Source organism: Schistocerca serialis, chromosome 11 (assembly GCF_023864345.2).
Source record: "Schistocerca serialis cubense isolate TAMUIC-IGC-003099 chromosome 11, iqSchSeri2.2, whole genome shotgun sequence".
Lineage (NCBI taxonomy): Eukaryota > Metazoa > Arthropoda > Insecta > Orthoptera > Acrididae > Schistocerca > Schistocerca serialis.
In genome coordinates, this window is record NC_064648.1 from 85434756 (window position 1) to 85447564 (window position 12809).

Sequence of the window (12809 nt, forward strand, 5' to 3'; positions counted from 1 at the left end):
CAGAATGTAGTGCTTCTTGTAAGTCTGTGCCTACATCAAACAGAAAATCATTCAAACTCATGTCATTGCCACTATTACCACAGAAATCAGTTGGACTGGAGTCACTGTCTGAAATAATCATCTATAATTTTCTTCTCAGTTTTCGTTCTTGCGGATGTTAAAGTTACTTCGTTCAACATTGACTTCAAATTGTTGAAGAATATTGCAACACTGTGGATATTAAAACTTGTTGAATGAGCAAGGCTCTTGCTTCAGGTTTTCTTAGACTTAGTTATACCATTGTTTAACAGCTTCTTCCCTTTATTTCCCAAGATGAAGGAGTGCTTTTATTCTACAATGTATCAAAATGAAACGTCAATTTTCTTTGCTCAGTTCAAGACAGTCCATAGCGCATTTGGGATGCAGTTATGAGGTAATCAACCAACGTACTTTCTTCCTCACTTTCACTCCACCATTTTTGTAAAAACCGTAATCGGGATTTTTTTAACGTCTCTTGTAATACCAAAATCTTTTACTGCTTTTTTCTCAATGATAGTCCAGCCCTCACAACAGCTGTAGCTTCTACCAGAGCTTCCAATGAAGGTTGTAGTCCTGTTTTACCACCCTTCCCCCTTGGCATCTGTCAAAATTAACAGGCAGCTATTGTAACCAACTTTGTATGTACTTAATAATGAATTGTACATTGGGTCACGATCATGGTATAATACCACCAACTATATCAAGGTACAATTTTCCTCCAACATTCATAAATGGTTTAAATAACCTAATATAGTGAAATGATGAAACGATTCACAGTAAGGCTGTTGAGATAAATACCTATTACAATTATTAACGATTTAAGTTTAATTTTATTTGTACATGTATAGCCTGAATAATGTCGATTTAGCCACATTAGCTGCACAGTTCGAGCTGCCTTGCCACAACTTATGTGGCTCCCCTCATCAGAGATTTGAGTCATCCCTCGGGCATAGGTGTGTGTGTTGTCATTAGCGTAAGTTAGTTTAAGTCAGATTAAGTAGTGTGTAAACCTAGGGACCGATGACCCCAGAAGTTTCGTCCCATAGGAAAAATAATAACGATTTAACCCTCGAGTAGATGTGCTTCTGTATAAGGTGCGCTAACCATAGATGAAACTGTTTCATTACTGTGATCCCATACCTATTCTTCATTATTGCTTCAGCTCACATGGTGCATTATTTCTACATATAATGTAGTGTCACATGTCCAAGTGAGTAACAATAATATAAAATAAACACGGAGTTAGGTGAGAAAAAAATTTACGATCCATAAAAGAAGATGACCCAGATTACGAACTAGCAGCACAACCCCACAATGAGGCAGTTGTCTATGAGACAATAATCGAATAGGCGGTTAGCTAGCATCTGATGCAACCGCTTAATGCTTTAATTGGGTCATTACTTTGGAGGGTAATGCCTGTCCAGAGCAACAGAATATAATAATGAAAGTTAATTTCATTATTTTTTAATTACACAATGCTTCAAGTCATATTGTGTAAGTTTATTTTATCATTATATAATTAAAATAAGGTTAAACTGTGAGTTTGCTCATATATTTTTAACCTGGTAATATAAGGACAACTATTCATTACAAGAGTGCGAAGTACACTGTGCATCAGCTCGTGTTATGAAAAGCAGCGCACCTGCTCGAGGGTTAAGGAATAGTTGGCGATACTCATATCATGGCAGGAAATCTCCAATGTGAAAAAGGCTGAAGCTGGGGAGTAAAGACCAAAGATATATGTTTGGCACTAGACACAAGCCTTTTCCCTGATAATAACTTGTTCAAAACACAACAATGACCACTGGTTCTAAGTGTAACATATGATACTTCAGCATTGTGATTATGATTTCTTGTGCAGGCTGGCCAACATTTAAAGTGTTGTTCCTCAAAGGCCAAACATAAAATTTCCACAATTGTTTCCTTTGCTATCAGCTGCAAAAGAAATCCATGGCACTCCAGGCAGCCATTTGTAGTGCACCAGAGTGCCATGGGGCACAGGATAAATATCCATCTTTTTTTATGCTCAAAAGTATCTGAATGATCTGAATTTGTCATAGTATGTTCAAAAGTATTTATCCAAAAAATTTACGTAGAGGGTAGATCTTGTAATATTTCCAGATCTAAATTATGTGAGCAAAACAACACACACCTACATACATACACAATGCTCATACCATGAACATAGAGGTAAGCAGCTAAAACAACTCAGTTCAGCCATATTTACACTATCAGTCATTGCAAATCTTGTGGAGAGACAAATCAGTATGCTAACCTATTTAGCACATATTCATTCAATAATACCACAAAAAATAATGTTCAGGGGTAACTTATTTTAGGAAGGAAGCTTTCATTACTCAAACAGGCACTGCAAGAATAATATCCAGTGCTCACCCATAGTTATGTAGTAGACATCTGGTTAAGGAGTTAGGCATTTTGACTACTGCTGCACAGTTTATTTATTCCCTCATCAAGTCTGTTGTAAATCACTCACTACAGTTCAGGATATAATTATAAGACTTGCAGAAGAAATGACCTTAATTATTTCCCTCACAGTGTAACAACCAACAGTTAGTTCTACACAGGTTATTTAGGTGAGGACCTTATCAGACCAGAGATGGTTATCAGACTTCCCTCATCTAAGCTTAGCACACCATGTAAAGTCATTGGCCACCACTTGAGTGATTTTAAATTGTCACGTCTCTAAAATACCAAGGACATGTTGTGCACATACATACATTGTATTCCTCTTAACATGAACTTGAGGGTTCTTTCTGTTGAGTATGTGAGTGTCCCCAACACACAACAGATTTTACAAGGTCCTAATGTGTGGAGAGTATGTCATTTTTCACTTTTCTGTAATTGTAAACGTAATTGTTGCAGAAAATACTTGGATGACTGTAGCTATTGTGACGGAAGATAAGCAGACTTTGGAGGCATCCACTCTACTTTGAACTTCTTACCAGATGATGACCACCTGATTGAAACTATATGCAGAAAAATGAAAAAAAGAACGTTTAGGTGTTTTAGTGTGATTACATGCAGAATACAAATGTCTTTGGTAGAAGCTGTGCTGCATGAGTCTAAGATAATCTTAATACAAATGCCACCCATTCTAATGAAGGTCACAGCCAACTGGCAAAGCTCATCAAAGAAAAATGAATGCTTTTCGTAGCTCTACAGTGATAGGTGATAAGAAGTATTTAGATTATATTAATCTCTCTGCAATATATTAATACATTATTAAATTAAACTAAGATGTATATTTTAGTTCCTATAATACCTTGTGTCTACATTTTTACAAAAATTACTGCATTATCCATGCTTTCAATTCCAAAGATGTTTACATGTAATCTGTCACATCTACTGCAAAAATATATTTATAGGGGCAGACAATAATTGCAAATTCCAGAGGTTTGTAGGCTGTCCAGTAAATTCGAATAAGCATCTAAGGAACAGAAGTAGAAATTAATCTATGAAACAACAATTAATGACCACATCAGGTAGAAATCGACTTTCTCTGTAACAAAAACCTGAACCTGGATTTCCTGTCTTTTATGGGTATCGTCTTTCACTACTAGTAGCACACACTACAACAATGAGAATTTGAGAGAACCACAGATATATACACTTGGGTGGCATTATCATTAAGGCAGCTAGTCACCAAAGGAGGAAACCTTGGAGACAGTCCTGGTCATGGCAGCAAATTTCATGTGTTGCTTTGTATGTACATCAACACAATCACATGACATCTTATCTGTATTAACATATGTAAGGAAGTAATTCTAAAAATATATGTTGAAACTATTTCACTGACTGGAAGATAACACTTCGATCCCTTTTGTACACAGACTAATGTGGTGGTTAGTCTACTTTTGCTCATTTTCCACTAGGGATCTATTACACACCCATGTGTCTATCAGCATTACAGCCCTACAGTGAAAATCTGGATGGTTACATTGGTTATCACATTACATTCACCATACCTGTCATAACATAAATGTGTTTAATTCTATATACGTGTAGTTACATACAATCTAGAATCATCTCCTGAATCTCACCCTCCTGTAACTGTTCTTTTAAATTCATATTCTACCTGTGATAAAAATAAAACAGACTATAATTGGTGTATTTAAGTACTCATAATTTCCAAATTTTATAAAACTTATAAATTGAACTACATGGTTGTTTCTGTGACTATTCCAACCAAGAATGGTAAGAGAAGACTGCCACATAAGAGGTAGTGGTGTTATGTATCTTTTTCCAAATTGCTCACTTTGTGAGACCTATGACAGACATACATAACATTCAAAAATTATAACTGCCTGAAAATGGGCAGGCCACTTCTCACATCAAGTAAAGAAATACGTAAAGGAGCGAGATATTCCAAGTGCAAAGATGGAGGATGCCCATCGTTATCCTTTTTCCCTTGGGCTAGACTTATCATGGATGCAATGGAGTCTAGCATCATTCATGCGTACTTGCTCAGCTGGCACAGGTATATGGACAGGGATGATTTGTTCAATCAAACATTCTCAGATAAAATAATATGTTTATGGTGTCACTGCCTCCAGAGAAACTTACAATGTGCGTGATTTGGAGGAAGTGACATAATACAGTGTAATAGAAAGGTTTGCTTTGATACAGCTAGGAGGACCAAGTCTAGGCAGACCACGTTTATGATAAAAGAAGTGACGGGCAGAGACTGGAAAAAGACTCAACCCTGACAGAATTTGCTGTTCAGTTCTGTGAGTACCGCAAGATAACACTTGCTACATTTTAAAGAAACTGAAATGGGAACTAAGAGCCAATATTAACTTTTAAATGCGCAATTTTCAAGAATTTAACAGTAACATTAAAATATGATTATTTCTGTTACCAGCAACAAATCGATTTGGGTGTGTTACAAATGTGTCAATACAGACTGTACATCTTGTGTACATTTGTGAGAATATTAAGACCCAAATAACTCACACTGCTGTTGTGTGACATACTGGTTAGCGTTGCTGGTTGGTGTATTGTGGGGCACAGTTTAAATCTAACCACAAGAAATCATTAGTTATTTGTATCTATCATCTCTAGGAATTTCTTGAAATTTCTTATATTTATTATGCCTGTACATTTTGTAATATCTTACATCTGCATAAATACAAGCATTCTGGAATGTTTATATAAGTAAATGCACTCTCAACACAAAAATTCAGTTCTTTTCTGGCTCTATGCTGGTGTTGCTAATGAAAATGCATTCATTGCTAAGTGTTGTACTTCACTGATGACATTGCTTTCGTTCTTGAACGTGAGTGTGGATACATCGTGACATTGTTTGATGGGGACTCTGGTAATTTTAAATATCAGCATTACCATAGCCCCAATTAGTCAATGAAAAGCTATCACTTAGACTATCACTTAGATGGACACAAACAGTACAAGCAGCACATCATTCCCAAGGTCGGTAATACCAATCAGTTTCAAAACAGGGTCAGGTCAGCTGCACAACAAGCATTGATTTACATGCCTATGACGATCATAAGTATTTCATGTCGTAAAAGAGAATTTTCAATCACTTATTGTTATGAGCATCGACAATGCAACCCAGAAGGTGTGTGTATATGGTAAGCCAAACCAGCCTAGGAAGAGCAGAGTAGTGCTGTTAATGAAGAATCATCCTCCACTACAGACAATGCAGCAGATGAAGTAACTATCGAACTGTATGGTCTGACCTGACAAAGGAGCAATTGTGTGTTAGCTGTTCTGCACCTATTTTTGGATGCTTTCAAATCTGAAGAAAAGTCATACCAGTTGGCACCCAGTAAAACACTACAACAAGTGGTCATGTAGATTGTCACCGCCTGAATGACAGTTAATGTGTGAGGAAGAGTGGAAGATTCTGCAAAATGGCATCGTTGAACCTTGTCCTTGATTATCTCCTGTAGTCCTTGTGAAGAAGGAGGACAGAACATGGCGTTTCTACATCGACTATTGAAGTTTGAACAAAAACTACAAAGAAAGGTATATATCAGCAATCACTCCAGCCACCTTCAAATAAACGACTGACAACTTGCTTTGACATCTGAAATGGATCATTTGCCTGGATGACATTTTCGTTTCTTCAAAGAGATTTCAAGAACATCTAAGACATCTGAAAAGTTTGTTGAAGTGTGTTTAGACTGCAAATCTCTACCTGAATCAAGTTCAGTGCTTCCATGCCACCTAAGAAATAAAGCTCTTGTGGCACGTCGTGAACAACTAAGCAAAGCACTAAGTATACGAACTGAACTGACCGGATTTGATAAATAAAACCACTACTGCATGCTGCACTACACTCCTAGGCAGGAAACAGACAACTGATTTTTGGTGTGCATGCGAATATCATCAACTGATTTTTGGTGTGTCTGTAGGGCGATTGTAGGATTTCTTCTGGGAAAGGCCACTTCCCCCACCAAGAGTGCTGCTCACAATCAGTGTGTAGACATGCACTATTTTAAATTATTAATTAATTTTTAATCAAATTTGCCTGAAATCAGAATTTTGGTCCCACCAACACTTTGTTTAGACACTCAAAAACAAGGGCAAATACTAGGATTACTATAAAACTTAGTTCTAAGACCAGTGATGTCAGTAATTCTCTCCTCAAAGTCCTTATCTTGTATGCTAATAATTTTGAATCTCTAGCAAACATCTAATGTTAACAAAGAAATTAGAATTCTTATTCACGTATACAATGTAATAAATCATTACCAGCATCCATTTTGTTTCAGAATTTAATTACACTTTTAATATACATTATAAAGCAACCTTCATTTTTATATTGCACATTAAAGTTGTCATTTAAAAGAAGCACATCACATCAAAATATATCCACATCAATACTAATGAGTAGCGCAATAAGAATTTCTCCAAATTTACTCTACACTAAATATAAACTCTTCCCTCAATCTGAAGTGAGTCTCCATGCAAGAGATATTTTATACGTTGTTGTGAACTGTTATGTATTACAAACAAATTTTCAGGATTTTAATAAAGTGCGTTGCCCATTCCTCCAGTCATATTACTGAAGTATGTCCGTTTGCACAGAATATGGCACAAAAATTAAAGAAACAGTGGTAACGCTTGCAAGGAAACAACACATTGTGGCTGCTGGCATGGTTGATATCCCATTTTCCCTGTATTTATCCAAATAGAATTTTTGTAGCCCTATACTGCAGTTCCAAGGCTCTCAAAGACAAGGAATCAAATAAAAAAGTTACATTCAGTTTCGATTGTCAGTAACAGATTTGCAGTCTGGCACAGTGTAGGAGTGATCTAACTAAGATGCGACTCGATACTATGTGATACTAACTCTTCATTTCTCGAATATGTATGGTAAGACAAACAACAACCACGATTATTCTACCAGTAGGCATAGAATGCCCTGCCTGAGCACACTGGTAGCTCGAAGATTATTCTCTGTAATGTACAATAACGTTTTACCAATGTTATGTGAAATAGAGTTTCCACAGAGCACCCTCTCCCCTCCTGTAGTGCAGAGCACTAGTGGGAGGAGATGAGGTTCTCATTGCACTGCATGAAGATTATAATTCTATAGGTATGTGGGAGGATGCAATGTGTGTCCATAGTTGAATTGTTGTGGGGTGTCCAGCAGCAGAGGAGCTATGCTGAAGTTGCTGCTATAGTAGGTAGTGATGTTCAAGAGACTGTAATGGTGAGAAAGCTGTCGGAAGATTGTCGTGATGAAATGGCTGCTGTGTCGACATAATTACGTACTACACATGAAAGGGTGAACAGCAACTGACAAATACATTCTTGGTGTCATAATCAGCGCGTATACCTTCAATGAAAAGGAAGCTGTCTATCAGTTTGATGCTCAGGTCGTCGGGTTGGAAATTGTTGGTGTCAACCTTTACCACAGTGTCAGCATTGCATGGCTGCGTTGTCATTGTCACTAGTGATGGACGGATCGTCCTGAAGCCTCCACGCCAGGTTGAAGTGGCTTATTGATAATGTTGTCGTTTATCATTGAGAAGTATATGGAAGATACATGTGTTGCGTTTTAGCACATTATATGGACCCATATAAGAAGGCTGCATATCAGGGTGGATTGTATCATTAAGGAGCATGATATGGGTGCAGTCTGTGAGCGCTTTATGGATGAAAACCTTATGGGTCCTGTAAGGTTGTGGAGGCAGAATTTTCAGATGAACAATGTGTTTGTTAACCCTCATAACGTGTGTGAGAAGTTCAGAGGTTGACACTAATGGTACCTGAAACACGAATTCGGTATCAGGAGTGAGCAATTCACAATGTAAGAGTTCAGCAACAGATGCATGGAGTTCTTTCTTGTGTATGGTGTATATGCCTATAAGCACCCGTCGCAATGATTCTTTCCAGTAACCTCCATGGCACATTAGGGCAGCCTTTAATGTGTAGTGCCACTGTTCCAACATAGCGTTGCTTTGCAGGTGGCACACAGTACTTCAGTAATGGTGGGTGCGATAGAGAGTGCATAGTGCAGGAAATAGATTAGAGTGAAACTGTCAGCCCTGGTCATTGGTAAAAGACACAAGGTATCCATAGTGAGCAATCCATGTGTCAATGAAAGTTCTGGCTGTTGACTTTGCCGACATGTTGTACTCAAGAATAGTCCCTGCACATTGTGTGATGTATTCAACAATTGATAGTATATACTGCTAAGGTTCGGATTTGGGAAGGGATCCCATCAAGTCGATGTTGACATGTTGCAAATGCCATTTTAGTATGGCAAATTGTCCAAGTGCTGTTTGTGCATGTTGTCCCACTTTCTTCCCTGACAAGGCACACATCTACATGTCCAGTCTGCAATCTCTCTTGACGTGTGTCCATACAAAACTGACAGTAACAAGTTTTGTCATTGGTCAGACGCCAGTATAAGTTGTGCAGTTGGTCGAAAACGAATTTCTTAAATTGCCAAGTACCAGGGAACGATTTCGATGTTGTGTGATGTCGCACAAGTTCTATCTTCTGTGTATGGTGGAAGGTGTTGGGAGGTGGTTTTCCATCTTCAGGTTCGTGGTTCTGTCGTTGAGTAGACCTTGTATTGGTGGTCTATCTTCCTGTTGTGCTTCTGTGAACTCATCATAATAGATATTTGCAGAGATAGCATTGATGCATGATAAGAAATCAGTGACAACATTGCCGCAATCCTTGAGGTGCTATACATTTGTCGAGAACTGTGCAATGTATGTGGTTGAAGTGTCAGAAACGGTTTGGACATAAATCTTTTGTTGTGTCAGAAACTGAATCCGCTAGGAACCGGAGGTTTGCGTAGATAATTAATGGTCTACTTCCGACATTGTCCTTTAACTGGCGAATTGCCTCAGAGACTGTAAAGAGTTCATGGTTGTAAGTTGACCATTTGTTTTGAGAGACAGTGAGTTTCCAGGGAAAGAATCTGAGCACTTGTTGGATGCCTGTCACCTCTTGCTGGAGGACTGCACTGACTGCAAAGTCGCTCACATCTGCCATTACCGATAACTGTATGTAACGGGGTGGATGCACAAAAGTTCCAATGAGAGAGAGGCAGTCTTTTAGTTTTTCAAAAGCTGTCTGCATACCAATAGCCCACTGCTGTTTCTCGTTTCTGTTGGTGTTTTTGCCTTTTAGTACCTCTGGTAGTGGGACATCTGCATGTAATAGGTAACACTGGTGGAATTTTATCATCCCCAGGAGGCAATATAAATTCATGATAGCCTTGGAAAACAGGCAGTTTATGGATGTGCTCTGTTTTTTGTGATGTTGGCGTTATCTACATGACCCATGAAGATAACATTATTTGTGGTTATCGGATTTTTTCAACCTTCATAATGACGCCATTTGTGGAAAGAATATTAAAAACTTGTTTGTGGTGAACCTCATGGTTGCCGTTACCTCACAAGAACATGAGGATATCATCCAGGAAATTGTAACAAAAGGATAGCTTGAAAATGAAACTGTCTATAAACCGTTGCCACATCTGTGCTGCATTTTTGATGCCATACAGCATAAAAAGATATTGACACAGGCCAAGTGATATAATGATTACTGTGTTTTGAATATCTTCCAACTACATCATCGTTTGATAATAAGCTCATTCGCAGTCCAGAGCACTGTCCACGAGATAGTGAGTAATGTCCTGTATATTGCATATGAGGTAACTTAAGGGTTCTGTAGTCACCAGTAGAGTACTGTCTGTCTGTGGCGCTAGTTTGATAGGTGAATCCAACAGGTTGCCTGTGGAACTAACATTTCTGCTTTTGGTAGTTCATCAACCGCTGCTTTCACTGTTTGGGGTTTATTTGGTGGAAGCCGCTGTGGTATGTGTTTAACAAGGGGCCCCTGCATCTTAAGGATCTAGCGTACAGTGCTGTTTGTGGCGGTACATTGCGCAACAGACGCTTAAAAAAGCTCTGTGGGTGGCTGAAGATGAGGATAGGATGCAGTGGGCGTGAGGTGCATTTATGTGAGGAACACATTACTGACCTCGTTGATACGTAAAGGATGCACAGGCAGTGGCACTTCCCGCGAAGCAAGTGGAGGTGCGTCATGGGTGTTGTGTCCTGGTGGTGAAGTTATCATCAATTGGCAGAGTTAGTTGCTGGTTTTAGAGATGGTGTCATGTTGTTGTAAGCTCATTGGATGTCTTTATTATTGCCAGTCATAGTATTTCGTTATTCTCTTGGAGATTTAGAGACCCTAACCAGGCATTGACATAGTAAAATTGGTTTTGTTGAATCTGTTTGAGTAAGGTGATGCAGTCGAGGAGGTGATGATAATGTTGAACCGTTTCAGTTGTCTGTCGCTTGTCGTTGAAGAAGGTGTGGTGATGTTATGTCGCTTCTGAGAAAGGTCTTGGTCAATAATCCCATGGAATACGTAGTCAGTGTCATGCAGGATTAGTGTGCCATTCGATAAATCCAATAGTAGTCTATAACAGTGGAGGAAATCACTTCTAAGAACAGGTTCGTTACCTGCTGCAATTTGGAAATTCATTGTAGATGTCGTTCTGAAAGCCAGATCTAAGATGTGTGTTTTGGAGCTGTAAACAGTGACTGAAGAATTGTTCACTGTGCAAAACTGCATGGTTGTTTTGCTGTAGGCTGTGGCATTTGAGGTTAGGGGTACTGCGCTAGTGTGTGAGCCTCAGTGAATTAAGCAGTATCGCTGTCCAAGTTGACCCAGGATGTAGGGCTTGTCCTTTTCCATATTGATGAGGCATGCAATGAAACCTCAACACTTGGAACAATGTGACTTGAATTGTTATAGCAGGTCGGTACACCTGTAATGAATCATGCAAGTCTTTTGGGTGACCGCAGGGTGAGGGACAGTTATGCACAGTGTCACTGAACTATTCATGATACCAAAGTAGTGTGGGGTGGTGATAAGTGTGGATCAGAGTTGACAGCAGTGTGGGGGTCACTGTCTCATGTGGAACTTGTGACATGGTGGTCTGCAACAGTTGGGTGCAGTCGGGCCAGTGCAGTAGATACAGAGAGCAGTTGTTGGTGAGACTGGTGCTGCTGGCTGCGTGCAGTGGCATTGTTGTCAACTAAATCTTTACAAAATTAGAATTATATTAATACCTTCAGCTGTTGACGGGTGTTGATATATATCAATGAGGACAGGTAAAACTGTGTGCCCTGACTGGGGCTCGAACCCAGGATCTCCTGCTTACATGGCAGATACTCTACCCATCTGAGCCACCGAGGGCACAGAGGATAGCACGACTGCAGGGACTATCTCGCGCACACCTCCCATGAGACCCACATTCTCACCTTGTGTGTCCACACACTACATTCGTAGCGTCCCACCCCAACACACTCATTACTTGTGGAAGACATTCTTACCAAGTCCCGTAAGAGTTCAGGGAATATGTGTGCATCTGTACAGAAGAAGAAGGTCATGGTCGGTATTGCCAGAACAATATACTTATATGGATATGGTGTCTGTTCCAGAAGGATTAAGATAATGTCACTAATCACATCTGTGTGCTCATTGAGGATGGTGAGAAGTGTGATAAATTCAACTGTGTCATTCATGGTGTTGTGGATGGCGAGAATGATACCCACTGTGGTGAGCTATACGATGGGTTAATCTGAGATAAATGCTGGACGTTTAGGTCGGATGCCAAGAGGTGAGAGGGTATTATCGGTGGTTGGTTGAATCTATGTCAGTGGAAGAGTGTGCCGTGCTACTGCAGGTGATTGTCCTGTCACTGGTTGGTAGCATGAGCAAACAGTGTATTTGTATAAGTGGTTCTGTTGGCACCACCTCGAAATTTAGTTCATTCAATATGGTACGATTGTCATTCAGGTTAGGTGATTGTGTGTACAATTGATTGAGTGATAGAGGTTCAGAATGTACCATGAGCAAACTTACAGCGGTGTCAGACTAACATCATACACTAAGTCTGCTCTATTTATTGTTCAGCCTTGATGTTGGTTGTCAGTTCACTGCACTGGTGAGTGTGACTGTCACTTCTAATTGCAACACTTTGTTGGAAAGCCAGTTGTAGATCACTGAATGCCAGTGTTGTTGGTAAACAGTGTTGTTTGTGAACATTGCAAAGTGTGTTGCATAAGGTCTACACATCGACTGTATTGTTGTTGTGTAATATCCGTGTTGGTATGCATTTTCCATACTTCGTGATGGTCATGACACACAAATGTAGTTTGGTAGGATGTGGGAGGGGTATATCTAAGATACTACACAGTACGATATGATAATATCTCTTTATTGCAGGAATATTATATGGTAAACTGATTGTTCTACCAAAAAGC

At 39.3% G+C, this 12809-nt stretch overlaps 1 non-coding gene across 1 annotated transcript; it reads right to left on the bottom strand.

Moving 5' to 3' along the window:
• Positions 1 to 11665: 11665 nt before the first annotated feature.
• On the bottom strand, positions 11666 to 11740 carry Trnat-ugu (transfer RNA threonine (anticodon UGU)). The gene has a single exon. It is a non-coding gene; the product is annotated as a tRNA-Thr (tRNA).
• Between the last annotated feature and the right edge of the window lie 1069 nt (positions 11741 to 12809).